The following is a 16,688-nucleotide window of genomic DNA, read 5'->3' as shown; positions in this document are numbered from 1 at the left end:
GCCCTTTAGGATGGCAGAGGACTTCTCAGGCCTGTCCTGTTTGAAACACCCAAATTCGTTGCAAAGCTAGAGGGAGTCCAGAAAGAAAGCCCATGGAGCCTGCTGGAGTATTTTACCCAATTTAGTACAGAGCGAGGGCCTTGAATTCATAGTCCTGGGTCTGAATGTTGGTGTAATCTTAGCCCAATTGATTAACTTCTCTGAGTGTTAGAGCTCTCATCTAGAAAACTGAGTGTAGATATTTACCCAGTGGGGTGGATAAAGGGTTAAAAGAGATAACGTATGAGGCTGGCACTGAAGTTCAGCTTCATCCCTGGGGTTTAGCCAAAATGTGGTATCTAGCTTCAACTTTGGCCTTGATCTTTGGAAGGTATTAATAGTCAACTTACCTACTTCATCATCATTTCTGGCATTCCCCACCTTGAGAGTCATCAGTGATTGCGTGCTCTCATCAGTTACACAAGATCAATAAGACGCACAGCAAGACTGGCAATAAAAGCAAGCGTTTCTATTCAGCCTCATCATTAATGTACGAATATTCACCTTCCAGCATAGGTAAGTTATACCTGACCCTTCTCTATTTCTCTACCTGATCCCTATGACTACCTGACGATAATACAACATTTATGTTTTCCATACATTGTATGTCTCCCTAACTAGTATGCAAGCTACACCAGAGCAGGAATTGATTTAGTTTTGTTCACTGCAGCATCCCAAATGTCTAAAAACAGTGCTAGCCACTTCATAGGCACTTAATAAATTATTGTTGAATGAATGAATATGCAATAGATCCTAATTTCTATCCTCATACTCAAGTCTGCAAGAACCATCATTTTCTGTATTTTTCCATAACTGAACTTAGCTGCTCTTCACCAGATTGGCAGTGCAAGATTCCACTCCATGTTTCTATGGCGGGGTTATCCATCACAGCTAAGGTCTGGGGGCCTTATATAGTTAGTGTCAAGGTGTTGGACGGTGGGCAACACATCCTCCCAGGCATCTTTCCATGTGGACACCCACAGAAATATGCCCTCTGGTTGCCTCTGAGTCATTCCTCCTCCTCCCCCAGACTTCTCTGGGTTTAGCGGCCCTCTCGCTCTTTCTCTGCTACTTCTAGGCCATCATTCTGCAGCTCCCAAGCTATATTGGAACTCTGAGTATCTAATGTTCATTTCACCTACACAGCACAGTCATTTCTCTTCTGGAGCCCTGTCACTTACACAGGACTCTACCTAGGAAAGGGATAAGAGACCCTCTGTTTTCGGATCCCACAAACCCATCTGGGTTTTCCAGTGGCTGCACCCACCTTGGCCTGGGGCTGGGTCCAGAGAACAGAGCACACAGAACTTCTTTCTTAGGGGCTCATCCATGCTTCTTGTCTGACTGTCTTCTATCTCTAGTGACAGATTTTTTTTCCCACTCTTCTTTGGATAGTCAGAATCTGTGCTTTTGAAACTCAAAAGCCAGGAATAAATTTCCTTTTCTCTGCTCTATGTACCCACTTTCTTCTTCTGTGCCAGTGAACACAGACTAGTTTAGCTGATCAAAACGTGGGAGAAGGGTCAAGACATAAAAAGAAATATGAGGAGAAAACAGTTATGAGCATTTCCAAAGCATCACACACACACACACACACACACACACACACACAGAGTAAATTTTAAAAACCAGTCCAGTTGTTTAAGCCTCTCAATGAAAATCTCCAGCCCTCTCTTATTTGGCAAATGGCAGAACAATTTATATAAGAGCTCTCAAACCCTCCTTCTAATAAGTTTGTCTAGGACATGCCAATAGTATCTATAAATAGACACAGTACCAAACTCCTAATATCTGGGCGCCATATCGGGTGGCAGGCCCCCTGCTTAAGCATCACCTACTCTGAGAAGCCTTGCCTGGTCCCCCCACCAAAAAAGTCACCAGTCCCTTCTTAGTGTCTCTCACTGTATCCTATTGCATTAATTCACTGAAGTTAGACTAGAAGTTGCAGAAAACTCAGGAGAACAGTGGCTTAAACAAAAGATATGTTTATTTTTCTCTCATGATATTTGAAGGTAAGAAGCCCAAAGCTGGAGGCTTGCCTCATAATCACCAAGGATCTAGGCTCAGGGGTAAATCTGCTTTGCTCCTGCCCCACCCCCTCCCTACAGGATATCTTCCTCAGGTCCAAGATAGCAGCTTATGCTCCAGCTATTACATTCCAGGTAGCAGAAAAAGAAAAGCAGACAATGAAAGAATATCCCTTAACCTTCAGGAAACATCCCAGATGGTGCACACAGAGGCCCTGCTTATCTCCCACTGGCTGTTACTTAATAGCAAGGTCATAACTACTTGTCAACTGGAGTTTGTAAAATAGTATTTTAACTGAAGGGCAGCGTTCCCAGCAAAATTTGGGGTTCTCATTTGTAAGAAAGAACAGATGTGTACTACAAGGCAGCTAGCAGTTTCTTCTACTGCTTGTTGTAAAATGGTTACCACACTTGTTTACCTGTTTTATCAATCACATAGTAAGTTCGCTGAAGAAAAAAAAAACACAAAACAAAACAGTGTCTCATTCATCTTTCTTCCCCAAGTTCTAGCACAGGGTAGACTGGAGTTACACTCAATGTTTATTAGTAAAGGAGAATTTGAAGCCCCTAAAATGGAAGGCACTTGATAGATGTAAACTCTAGTTCTTAATTAAAATACAAAACAAAAACCAATAAAGGTATGTTTAAGAAGAACCTGTTTCCATCCCATTTTATGAAAAATAGGAAAGAGGCTCAGAAATATTAAGTAACTTACACAGGATCTCAGGTCCTGTGAGTGGCAGAGGTTGGACTTAAAGAAAGTACTGACTGACTCCAAAGTCACAGTCTTTGTATTATTTGGGCTCCTTTACCTACTGCTTCTAGCCTTTCCTTACCTGCCACTAATGTGACAGTACCAGGGGTTATGAACCTTGGTTTATTAACCTGTATCACCATCACTCCAGTGAATGAAATGACTCATAAGAGCAGTGCATCCCGGCTCTTGAGGATGAAAGCTTAGTACATCTCCCTTACTTATGATGAAAATCCTTCCCCATTTGATCTCACACCATACCATCTACTCCAACCATTCCTTCACTCTGAGCCCAACTCCAAAAGCCAACTTATAAAACCATGTTCTGCTCTGCCTTGATGACTACTTACTTCCTTTGCATGGAGTTTTGCTCAGCCTAGTATCTTGAGATGAGGAGGGATTCGGTACCTGGACCACCAAGAGTGATGATTATAAAGTCCCTTCTTAGCCAAGATCTCTGCCCCATTTCATGCGATTCTGATTGCTGTGCCTGGCTCTTGTCATTGCTATGGTCACAAAAACAGAGATTCTCACGGCCTCCTCCTCTCCATCTTGACGGTGCCTTAAAATAGTTTACTATCTAAAAATCTATTCCCCTAATCCACTGATTTAGTGTATTCTATTCTACTCATATAACATGAATTATTTCCAAGCATATGTAACCACACAATTATATCTCTATAAACCCTCTAACCAAATACATTTTATATGCTTATTAATTACACTAATAAAATTTCCAATAAAATTTCCTACTGATCTATATTACACATCACATCACACTATTTTTCTCTCTAACAGAGAAATTCTTAAACACTTTAGCATATGACTATACAACTAGAATTAGTCACAGATCAAGATTAGTATATAAGGTCTTTGGAGGAGTGAACTAACTGTATGTCTTAAATGTCTATACTCTCTGACCCTCACCTTGCTGTGCATCATATCAGCGTTCACTTATTTCTCAGATTGATCCATATGGGAGAGTAAAGTCTAGAGCCAGTTGAATCAGGCTGGCTCTAGATAATCCATTGGGTTATTTTCAGCAACAAATTATATTCTCCTATGAAAACAATATTATGGTCTTATGATCAATAATGCTGAGTTCCTTGTCTTCTTTCCAAAATAGATCTTTTCAAGAAACCAATCTGATTTAGGAAAAGAGGGTTTTACCCATGTTTGGGTCCTACATTTTCGGACCAAGCCAGGTGGCTAATGAATAGCATTTAAAAAATTTTTTTTACCAGAATAGCAAACTGCCCAAGGGTAGACATTTCTCATTTTCCTCAGGAAGTGTTTATGAGAGCCCTGCCAGCATCTCACCAAACATTGGAATACAGCCAGGGAGGGACAAGTGCCAATACCACTGGCATCCCCAAGGCACAGAGTTGAGGCACAGATTTCAGGTGATTTCAAGGGACTGGAATCTGGGATAGATCTGCAAATCCTAAGTTTCATTTTTTAAAATTTTTTAAAAAATGTTTATCTATTTATTTATTTAGGCTGTGCTGGGTCTTAGTTGCAGCACGTGGGATCTTTAGTTGTGGCATGCAGACTCTTAGTTGCAGCATGCATGCGGGATCTAGTTCCCTGACCAGGGATCGAACCCAGGCCCTCTGCATGGGGAGCATGGAGTCTTACACACTGGACCACCAGGGAAGTCCCTGCAAATTCTAAACTTTAAAAGAAGAATTTTAAACCATAAACCAATTCTATTTTAACTAAATTCAAGAAATATGTACTGAGTGCTTACTACACACCAGGAGCAGTACTAGGCACCAAGGACACACAGATGAGAAGACACACTTTTCACCCTCAACAGGTTTACAGACAAAGGAGGGAGACAGAGCCAGATGCATTTAGCTGATGCTTGTCATACTGTGCCATGCATTCCAATAAAGCCCAAGGAATAAAAACAATAAAAAAATAAGAATATTAATACAAATACAAATATAAGAATGACTAATATTTGCTGGTGCCTACTGTGAGCTCTAAATGCATTATCTCGTTTATTCCTCTTGGCAGCCAATAAGGTCTAAGTCAGTACTCCCCATTTTGCAAACAAGGAAATGCTATTGGGATGAGCAGAAGAGAATAACAAATTCTGCCTTCAGGCACTGGGAAAGGCTTCACGGAGGAAGTAACATTTGTTGGAATCATCAAATCTGGTTCCTTCTATAGCCCCCAGCAGGCAGCGATGGAGTTTCATAATAAAGTCACTGACAGAAATTACGTACTGGGGGATTCCGATGCAATTGCTAATGGGGAAACTGCCTATACTAGATGACTAAATATGTTGTTCTGGGTCATTAAAATTGTATCATGCATATGCTGAGCTTGGGGTTGGCTAAAATGTTATAGAGAGCTGTTAATCTGACCACTAGACCATGTTCAGTAAATTTGTTCAGGGATGAGCCAGAGTTAAAAGTATAGATCCAGCTGTAAATAAGGAAATAATTGGACTGCCTGCATCAGTTGATGAAAATCTGTGGCCAGCTGAAACCTTTCTAAAATTTTATTTTTCATGAAATATTTCATACTTTCAAAAAATTATGTCTAGTGAATAGCTAAGGTATAAAGAATGATTGACTGACCATCCATGTGCCCAAGCCAGCTTAAGAAATAGAAAATGACTAATTATGGCAAAGCCCCTGATATCCTTCCCCATTAGTTTCTCTTATTTCCCTGACTCCCCACCAAGGATTATGGTTTTTAAAAATAGTTTATTATATATGCACTTTTAAAAATAGTTTATTATATATTATTATATATAACCATACATGGTTACATATATAACCCAGAAATATATGCTACTTATTTTTGTACATTTGAACTTTATTAGGTGAACTCTGTGTATCCTTCTGTGATTTGCTTTCTTCACTCGCATTATGCTTTGGTTCCCATGCACGTTGAAGCAGGCAGTTGTATTCAATCATCTTCACTACTACAGTATGCAAAGTATTGATCCATTCTCCTGGCAATGGCAATGGACATTTGGATAGACATTTGTGTAAACACAGTATGAACATTTTTATACACTACGCACACGAGCAAGAATTTCTCTACGGTATACACCTAAGAAAGAAATTGCTAGGTAATATGTTTTCTTTACGTTAAAAAAATAATGGCAAATAACTTTCCAAAGCGTTTGTACCAATTTATACTCTTACAAGGTCTACGTGTCTCTCATTCTCATCACAACTAGTATTGTCCAGCCTTGCCAGTCTAATGGGTATAAGACACTGATTCATTGGTGTTTCAACTTGGATTTCTCTGGTTACTAATTAAGTCGAATATTTTCTTCATATATTTACTAGCATCAGAGGCTCTTGTTCTGTGAAACGTCTTTTTCATGTCTTTTGCTCATTTCCTTTTAAATTTTCTTTTTATCTGTCTTCTGGTAAACATAAAATTTTATGTTAATGTAATCCAATTTATTTCTTTTTCATTTATGGTTTATATTTTGTGTGAATTGTTTAAAAATGCTATGTCCCTACCTGAGGTAAAAATTTTATCCTATATTCTCTCTTAGAGCTTTAAAGATTTCTTTTCACTATTAAACTTCTAAGTCACCTGAACTAGATTTGTTTAGAATATGAAGCCAAGTTCCAATTGTACTTGTTTCCATAGGAAGAGCCAATGGTCCCAGCACCATCGATCGCATAGCCCATTTTTTCCTGCTTGGTTTGCAATGTGAGCTCTATATATGTCAGGTGTCTATGTATGGGTGGGTCTGTTTCTGGCTCTCTCTTCTGTTTAAGTGATCTCTTTATGTACCCATACATCAAGCTAATATAAAGCATTAAAATAAATCTTTACAGTCCTAGGTCAAGTTACCCCACATTTTTCTTTTTTCAAGCTCTTCTTGGCTGTTTGTTTGCCTTTTCCACTTATACACTTTGGATGCTATCTATCAAGTTTTATCAACAATTCAATTGCTATGTTAACAGATCAATTATGGGAGACTTGATCACCGTATCTAGCAACATGTCATGTCTCCATTTATTTAGGCCTTCTTTCTACATAAAAGTCAGACATCTTTTGTTAAATTTATTCCTTGGTGTCAATTTTTTGTTGCTATTTTTAAACATTTTATGTAACATTAACACTTTATAACTATTGGTTTCTATTTTATGACTATGCAATTGACTTTTAAAAATTGATCTTATATCTAGCAATCTTCCTAAACTCTCCTAATGTGTTGTGTGTGCGAGTGTGTATACGTGTATATACATTAGATCTTCTACTTAGACAATTTTCATGTCATCTCTGAATAATCAGTTTTGCTTATTTATTTCCACTCATGGCAAATTTTCTTTCTTTTTCTTGCCTTACTCCAGTGGCCAAAGACTCTACTACAACACTGAATAAATTCATAACTTGACTTCCAAAATTGGAATAAATCAATAACTTCTTGCACAGGAGTCATGCTAATATTTTTGAGCTCATTCCAGTGTTGGTATATGTGCTGTCAAAGTGAGAGAGCTAAACTCTGCTCCCTCAGGTGGCAGTTGGCCCCTCCTGGGTAGACATGGAGGGACCTGAGGAGATGACTCCACAGATGAGCTCTGCTTTCTGAGTGAGAGGCTGTTTCCAGGGCAACGAGTTTGAGCCTTTGGACCAGAATCATCCCTTTGACCATATCTCCCTTTAGCCCACCTCCTTGAATAAAATCTCATAAGAAGCCGTGACATTTGTCTGTTTTCTCTTATTTCTACTACCTTGAAAAGTGAGCCAATGTTTCTGTCACAAGTTGAGCAGTAGGAGATCCCAGGCAAATGCATTATCAATCCTCCAGAGGACAAAATTTGCATTAGGTACTAATATACTTGATTATCTTGCCAGCCCCAGATGTGTCATCTTTATTACCTAAGTAACCACGTGAATGTGCTTAGGCTTTTCAGCATGCAGTCTCTTACCTTTCCTTCTAAATTCCTATTACTCAAATTGGAATTTCAGCAGCCAGTGGCAGATTTTGGTCCATGCTACTTTTTTCTGGCTTATGAAAGTGAAATTGAGGATTCAGTGTAAACTCTGCTGGGTATTTAATCTATAGCATAAACTGGGACACTGACAGTGAAAAGGGGTGCTAAATAAATGTCTGAGCACAGGTATAAACTGGGACTCTCCTGAAAAGCCCAGGGTATATAAGCACTCCAGCTATGCTGCTTTCATAAGTGCCCTTTCTTTCTCTAGCTCCTCTCTGCTGCAATGTTTCTTCCTGTCATGTCTCATACCTAATTCAAATGTTTCTCAGTTCTATTTTGCGAGGGATTCACCCAACCACCATCCAGCCTACAGTCCACTTGGAAACCGTGAAACCGCAAATGAAGCATAGTTTAAGTACCTCACAGAAAATGATTTGAAAGAAAATCTGATTGACCTCAAATGCTGTCTTTCGCATCCTTTGTGGTGTTGCAGATAAGGGTCTAATCTTCTCACCTGTACTTTACTTGCTAAATTACATTATCCAAATTTCCTGTTACAGTGGATGGCATGCATTATCTAACACATATATACACACAAAATATAGCATAAATGATGTATTTGTCCTTGATCAGGGAAATTTGCTGTAAACAGCACCACATCAAGATGCTCTTTGGTATACTTTTGTGCTTTACTGGTGACACTCAGAGGAAAGCATTTCAGTTGTTTTCAAAGAACATTTAAATAGGTTTCAGCTTATTCTGCCAACCTGACAGGCCTCCTGGGCAGCTCGTCCCTGAAAGCCTCTGCCACAAGCCAACATCATTCTACACCAGAGTTATCATTTATTAATTGTATTTTAATTGGTTTCACCTATTGCCAGCTAACAAGAGGAGATGACCATTAAGTGTGGTTAGATATTAACTTGAAAGAGAATGGAGTAGGAACTACTCCAGCTGAAGAACTGGCTTATCGGAAACATAATTTAAGTTCCACAAACCACATTTATTGATACTCCAAATAGTCTTCTAATGGTCTCCAGTTTTATATTTGCATAAGAAGTTAAAATGTTTAGGGACTTCCCTGGTGGCACAGTGGTTAAGATCTGCCTGCCAATGCAGGGGACATGGGTTCGAGCCCTGGTCCGGGAAGATCCCACATGCCGCGGAGCAGCTAAGCCCGTGCGCCACAACTACTGAGCCCACGTGCCACAACTACTGAAGCCCGTGCACCTAGAGCCCGTGCTCCACAACAGGAGAAGCCGCCGCCATGAGAAGCCCGCACACTGCAGCGGAGAGTGGCCCCTGCTCACTGCAACTAGAGAAAGCCCGTGTGCAGCAACAAAGACCCAACACAGCCAAAAATAAATAAATAAATTTCTATTAAAAAAAAGAAATTAAAATGTTTATCTGTCATGAAAGATGGATCTAAAGAGCTAGATTCAAACCCAGCACTGGGTCGAATCTTACAGGTACATGGAGAATGAGAAGTTCACAAAAGGGCAAATGATAATAATAATGAACATTTATTGAATTCCTACCATGTGTCAGGTTTTTATCATGTCAAGAGCTTAATAGTTATTATCTCATTTAATCTTCATGCCCCTGTGATGTTGGTACTATTGTTATCTCCATTTTACAGATGAGAAAACTGAGTGACATTCTTAAGGCCATACATAACATGGAGCGGTAAAGCTGGGATTTGATGCTGGAACTGGTGCCCTTGAATACCCCAGGATACAATAAGGCTTGCTGTGTATATGCATTAAGTGCTAAACCTCTGATGCTTGTCTTCAGAATCTCTTGCCACCAGATTCTGCAGACTCACCCAGCGTGGCTGACATGCTTTACCCATGCTCCATGACTATAGTAAGATACAAACTTATTTATCATCCCTACATCGATTCATTCACCAAAAATGTACGCTGCTACAGCTATACAAAGAAGAGAGTCTCGCTTTCAGACTGTGATAATAAAGGAAAATTTCACAGGTGAGGCTACAGTTGACCTATTCTAAAAGTGAGGATGGGAATCTTTCCAAGTTAGAAGAAACAGAATGCGACAAGAGGCAGAGTTTGGAAAGCAGAAGGATTACTTGGAAACATGGTGGTTCAATGTGGACACAGGATAATATCCTGTGACAGGAAACTCATTTGGAAAGGTAAGTTGGGCCAGATCATAGAAGTTATCAGATTAATTCAGGCAGCCACACACAGCCCAGAAAGACCTATGGTTCCTTAGAGTCAGGGGCTGTGACATTCACCTTAGTGACCCCCCCCCTCCCACACAGGGCATTGCACGGTGTCTAGCTCATTACACTTATAAATATGCTAAACATATAAGGAAATAAAGTATCAGTCTCCCCAAGGCAATATGCTTTTTAAAAACATGGATCAAAACCTTAAGTGAGGGGAAGTACATTCAAGTGGTGTAGTGGGGCTCCCTTAAGAAAATAGAAAAGAGTTTAAGGAGTTACAGCATCTCACTAGAACTCCTAAAACTGCATGAACTTATAATAACTAACATTTTCTGTGCTTGTGTTGTGTGCTACCCAGTGTCCTCGATGTTACATTCAGCATCTCACTTAATCTCCACAATCCCTATGAATACAAACAATTATTATTCCCAGTGTCCATTCAGGGATACTGGGGGCCATTAGTAATCTGTGTCACATTGAATTAAAATTAGTGTGTAAGCAGAATTTATAGAAGCCTCTAACTTAGGATTCTATTAAGTCTGACCACTCTCCAAGGCTTGGCAACACTAGAAATCTTATTCTACATGGACATACACATAGTTAAAACTCCCACTGTTTAGAGGAAGAAAGCTTGTTATTAGAATATTATTAGTGTGGTCTTGATTGATCTGGGTTTTCAACAGGTGCTATGCTTGCTTTTCAACTACTATTCCTTTAGTTTCATTATTTATACTTCACTTTTTATGGGTTAATAACTCTAAAATTGGTAATGACTTTTTGGTGGGGGGCTATAATTCTTCAGGAACTAACACGGAAGAGTTTGAGTATAGTGCTTATTGTTTTGTTTTTCTCCATTTTTTTTGTTACCATAGAGTTTCTTTTGTTTTTAACACTAGAAAGTGGGAATGGGTAAGATAGATGAATCAAGGAATCTTTTGTTCCACCTAAGCAGGCAGCAGTCAAAAAAATAAAAGGGAAAAACTGACCTAGAAGAGGAATGCTAAATAAATGTCATCGGATCATCCTGCCCCCGCTCTCAGATCTGACACCTCTAATCAGTCACAGCACTTTCTCCCACTGAGCTAAGATGCAGCTTCAGAATCCTTCCTAACCCAGCATTCAGATAGCATGTGGGCAGAGGAGTCAAGCCCTATTTGCAATCTCTATCCTATAGCTATACTCTAATCTTTGACTGGAAAAGAATCTGTGACATAATTACTGCTTATAAGGTATTATTTTGGGTGGCACGCACAGGGCTATCCAACATCGTCACTCACATAGCCATGTTTAGGCATCATGCTAAGGGCTTTATAGATTATCTCATTTAGTCCTCCCAATAACCATCTGAGGCAAGGACAACCGATCCCTACTTTGGGACAGTTCTGTAGTCTCAGAGGTGAATCATATTTCCAAGTTCCTGACTTGATAGCCCCCAAATCCGAACAACTAATGGCATCTTAGTCTTTGGACAAAAAAGGAGTCGCTAGAATAATGCTCCGGAAAATCTTCAAATAACAGATATCTAAGTGATCCTGAAAATATGTGAATGCAAGTGCCATGAACAAAGTATATTCATGAAAGATAAGAAGGCTGTGTAGTGGAAGTTTTGAAAGGTGGACAAGGTTAGAGCTGAAATAAAGCCTCTAGATAAAATATAAAGAATATTCTGCAAGAGTATTCATTCAAGGGGATGCGACAGGTACTTTCACCATGCTTAATCTCCACAACTGCCTGGGGGGTGAGTGTTATTAGCCACTTCTACAATAAACAATATTCAGTGAGATGAACTTACCTTTCAAAGTCTCACCTTTAGGAGCCGGGATTCAAACCGGGTTGTCTGACTCCAAAGCCTGGGCCCACCCTGATGAGGCAACCTGAGAAGCAAATCAGTATCAGCCTTAAATGATGTCTGATTGGGCTCAGAAAGCACTGACACTGATTTTCAAAGCCACTGGATCCTACATTTGGAGACTGGCCGAAGTCTGTGATAGACTCAAGAACCAGATCTAAGTAACCTTTAGGGTTAGGTACTGAGATGGAAGACAGAGTTACCCACACATTTGAACACTCTCTTATCCAATAGCTTTTCATTTTAATCCAATATTTCTTCTCTCCACTAGGACGAACTCTGTTCCTTTCTCACCTGATGTGCAGTTGCCAAGGGCTGTCATCATTCACTTTACCCCATTGTAGTGTCGTCAGGCAAATAAAGCCAGTGATTATTTCTGTTCACTTGCCAGAGAAAATGCGTCAGGAAATGTCAACCTTCCATTTCTCATCTTGAAGACGACAACATTAAACAAGAACGGAAATTCACACAGGTGAACCCATCTGTGCTAAGCATAGAAGCACACGGTCCTTACGATGAATTATTTCAGCATTTAAGCTTTTGGAGCCACATGGCCGTCTTGGCCCAATTATTAACGTGTTGGGTGTTTTTATGTTCTCTCAGAAAAAGACAATTCAGAAGGAAGTTCTCACTCATGCCCTCCTAGCATCTTAAATTTAAATCTCAGGTTTCAATGGCTCAGATTTTCCTGACATTTTGAAAGTAATTGGGGGCTGGAGACTTTGCATTTTTTTTCCTTCTTGTAAGTCATTAAAAAACGTGTGTTTCCCATTAACCCGCCAACCATTAGGCAGCTCCTAAATCAAATATGCTTCCTCATTGCTCCGCATCTCCCGGGATAATAACATTGATCAAACTTCATTGAAATCTCACTTAGTTGATTGTACAGATATTGCAGGGAAGTGGAAGACTGCTAGGAGGTTCAGGATTGGGAAACTGTTACTTTTCCTATGGCTCACTTTGCCATAATCTAAAAAGAAATTGAGGGCAATATCCTTCCCTTCAGAAAATATTTCTTTAAATGGAGTATGATTTATACACTAACAAAAAGTTTGTAAATTCTTGTCCTAGCAAGCAAATTAAAATAAAATTACTTTTATAGGTATTTAAAGAGTATATTGCTAAATTTTTATTTTAGTATTACAGTCATAATAATTAATACAAGTCTTTTCAGAATTATTTGTCAACTCTTCCATTTTATATTATGTATAATAAGGCTCAAAATTAGGAGCTTAAACATAAAAATTAGACTTAACCATAATTACCCAACTTCATAACCCCTAAATAAGTATGTTCTTTAATTACTTTTCTTATCACAAGAGTAATACATGCTTCTTGTATGTTGTGCAAGTTTTTCTAAAAGCAAAATAAAAAATATTTTAATGTTGTTTAATGTTGTCTTGTTTCACCCACAGTCCACTATCTGGAGTTAAGCTCTGCTAATATTTTAATGTAGATGTCCCTGACTTTCATCTTTCCCTGTGAATTAACATATAGATTATGTATTTATTGGATGTGAGCAAAGGAAACCCAACTGAAGGAATTAATGCAAAAGGACGGGGGGATTTACAATAAGCATAGTAAGATGTCTCCCTGAACTGACAAGAAGGAAGGCAGCCAGGTCTTAGACACAGACTAAAACATGGCAGCGAATTGGAAAAATCAGTTCCCTCCATCCTTCACTCTGTTTCCTCATCCTGTTGCAGAAAATGACAAGTCCCAACATCTTGTGATTTTTAAATTTCCTCTATTCAAGCAGGCAGCCTGACGGAGACTGGACATTCTTTTTTTTTTTTTTAAATGTATGTCTGTATTATTTTAAATTTTATTTATTTATTTATTTATTTATTTATTTTTGGCTGTGTTGGATCTTCTTTTCTGTGCGAGGGCTTTCCCCAGTTGCGGCAAGCGGGGGCCACTCTTCATCGCGGTGCGCCGGCCTCCCACTATCGCGGCCTCTCCTGCTGCGGAGCACAGGCTCCAGTCGCGCAGGCTCAGCAGTTGTGGCTCACGGGCCCAGCTGCTCCGCGGCATGTGGGATCCTCCCAGACCAGGGCTCGAACCCGCGTCCCCTGCACTGGCGGGCAGATTCTCAACCACTGCGCCACCAGGGAACCCCGAGACTGGACATTCTTGGTCACAGTCCCAAAGCTCCCTGGGAAGGTTCAGGATTCTTAAAAGAGTCCATGCTGATCAAAGGGGCACACTTATGTCCCAGCAACATGGCTGATTCCTTTGTAACTGCATGCTCGGGTTGAAGGGCAGCAACCAGAAGGGAGAAGTCACAGTGAGCCACAGATACCCACTAGCAATAGTTCTAATATTTTTATTTTGCAAAAGCAAAAAATAAACCATACATATTATTCTATAACTTGCCCCCTCACTTAATACATGTTGGCCAATGTTCAAATAGGCTTCCTTTATTCCCCCTTTATTTTTTTATTGACGACACTTTCTCTGCATATTTGTTTCCCTAAAACCATGCTTCCCAATCATTTTTACATTATGACACACACAGATGCAAAATAATACTCCTGTTTCACACTCAGAAAACTGGAGGAAATATGAAGGCCTATATACAGGGCTTGGTGCCAAATATATTTTCTTTCTATTATAAAATTATGATTAAAAATAAAATAGTAAAAAAGTAAAATTGAGGAACATTTAAAATACTGAATTTGTATAAAGCTTCCAAATAAAATGGTCTCAGGGTGTTTAATTAAAAACTAGCTTGCTTCCATACTCTTATTTGTATCTTATTTATATCAGATTTTATGCTTAAAATAATAATACAAAAGTCCTGATGAAGAATTTTTCATGATGATATTTTCAAATTCTTTATAGGGACCATCAGTGAGAAACTTTGCACAGGTTGGTGATAAAAAAAAATGTAAAGCACTTTTACTATTACTCAAAAATGTACACATTTAGATTATATTTAAAGAAACTAACAGCTCTTTCATTTATCTTTTAAAGTAATATTGAAATTTCTTGTGATAATGGGAATAATTTTGAATCCATTGAAAATTTCCATATTAAGTATTTCAAAATAACGACAATGCTCTACTTTTCAGAATGAACATATATCCTTGAAGAGGCCATCCTGAAGCTGGCTAAGTTGCCACTAAAGAGGCATTCTGCCACCAATGAACAGAAGTTTTTGGATATATGTGAAAACAGGGAGCTGTGCCCAACCCGATGCCCCCACACTGGACCAGCCTCTCCTGGAGCTAGTGTGGTTTCCCTGACCACATCTGGTTAACACTGTCTGCTGAAGGAGGGATCCAGGATGCACAAGTATCTCCTCAGCTGTGCTCTGCACAGCATAGTGGAGCAGACGGCAAATGAGGAAAGACACAGCCACCCTGTGGGGACCAAGGGGCACCATCAGACCACTTCACCCTTCAAGGAGCCCTGGACCAGGCAGCTCCAGGTCAAAGGCTATGGGAATGCAACAGCCCCAGGCTTGGTCAGCCACCCCACCGTCAGAGGAGATCTTTATCTGGAGGCTGTAATCCATTTATAGCACCTTGGCACAAGTTGTGATCTAATGACATGGAAGATTTATTCATTTTACCTACTAGGACAATGGTTTTCAAATTTTGTTCTATGAGCTCCAGGATTTTGTTCCAGAGCCTTAGAGGCCGTGGAGGTGAAAGGGAAGCCCAAGGATTAGAGCTCTGGGTTTGCTGCCCTGTCTCAACCAGAGCAGGTGTCACTGTGACCTCTTTTATATTTAGGTACGTGGGTGTGTGTATAGGGAGAGGGGAAGATTTCAACTGCTAAAAACAGAAAGGTTTTAACCTACAGGACTATATTGGTGTTCATCTTTAAAATTTTAAAAATCATATACAAACACATATTTCTATTAACATCAAACATGAAACAGTATACTTCCTCCTATAAAATGTGAAATTTCACATCCCCCTTTACCAGCCAGTTTGTGTTGAAATCATCTAGGACTTTAGATCTCAATCTTTTTAATACGTTTTGACATTATGTATCTTCTCTTTCCCTTTATTTTTGACAGTTGCAGAAAGTTTCATAACTACATTAGCAATAGTAATCTAAATTTAATGCTATGTCACTGGTTCCATCTTTCACTACATTTTCTTTTATAAATCTTCCTGATTTCTAAATTCTTTATTATGATTAATTTCTTGGTTCACTGGAGCACTTATTCAATAACTTTTTTCAGGAAAGGTACACTAACAGTATGCGTTCTGAAGCCTTGCACATTGGAGATTGTTTTCCTTCTACCCTTCCATATGAAGGCTAATGTGTCCAGGGCTAGAATTCTGGGAACACAATATTTGCTCCTCGAAACTGCTTCAAAAAAAGAGAAAGGAAATCTACACTCTAAGCTGAAACTTTGCACAGCAGTCATTATGTGGACAGTGTTGCATTGTTTTCTTCCAGTGTTTGGTTTTTTTTGACTTTATTATTTTTATTTTATTTTTATTACTCTGCATTGATTTAATATACCCTATTGATACGTTTGCACCAACTTTCAATATGAAATTAAATATGTTTACATAAAATCATTTCGGTTCCAATAAAACTGTAAAAGGAAGAGTTTTGATCTCAGCTGGATTATTTTCCATTATAACGAATGCTTCCCTTGAATCTGCATGCTTTAAAGCATTGAGAAATCATTGAATTAAGAAAGTTTGCCCTGATGTACCTAGTCATTTTAATTAATTCAATTCTAAGATTCAAATTTTTCTTCCACTTAAAAATATTTTTCGGGACTTCCCTGTTGGCGCAGTGGTTAAGAATCCGCCTGCCAATGCAGGGGACACCAGTTCGATCCCTGGTCCAGGGAGATCCCACGTGCCGTGGAGCAACTAAGCCCGTGCGCACAACAACTGAGCCTGTGCTCTAGAGCCTGTGAGCCACA

At 39.3% G+C, this 16,688-nt stretch overlaps 1 long non-coding RNA gene across 1 annotated transcript in view; it reads right to left on the bottom strand.

The window, feature by feature from the left end:
* The window catches only part of LOC309611475, a 64,863-nt gene that overhangs the window by 25,988 nt on the left and 22,187 nt on the right, over positions 1-16,688 (bottom strand). Inside the window, exon 2 of the long non-coding RNA XR_014234545.1 lies at positions 1,307-11,813. This is a non-coding gene — a long non-coding RNA (uncharacterized lncRNA). The remainder of the gene's footprint in view (positions 1-1,306; positions 11,814-16,688) is intronic.

Source organism: Balaenoptera borealis (genome assembly GCF_965194805.1).
Source record: "Balaenoptera borealis genome assembly, chromosome: 1".
Taxonomy (NCBI): domain Eukaryota; kingdom Metazoa; phylum Chordata; class Mammalia; order Artiodactyla; family Balaenopteridae; genus Balaenoptera; species Balaenoptera borealis.
This window is presented reverse-complemented; position numbering and strand designations above follow the sequence as displayed.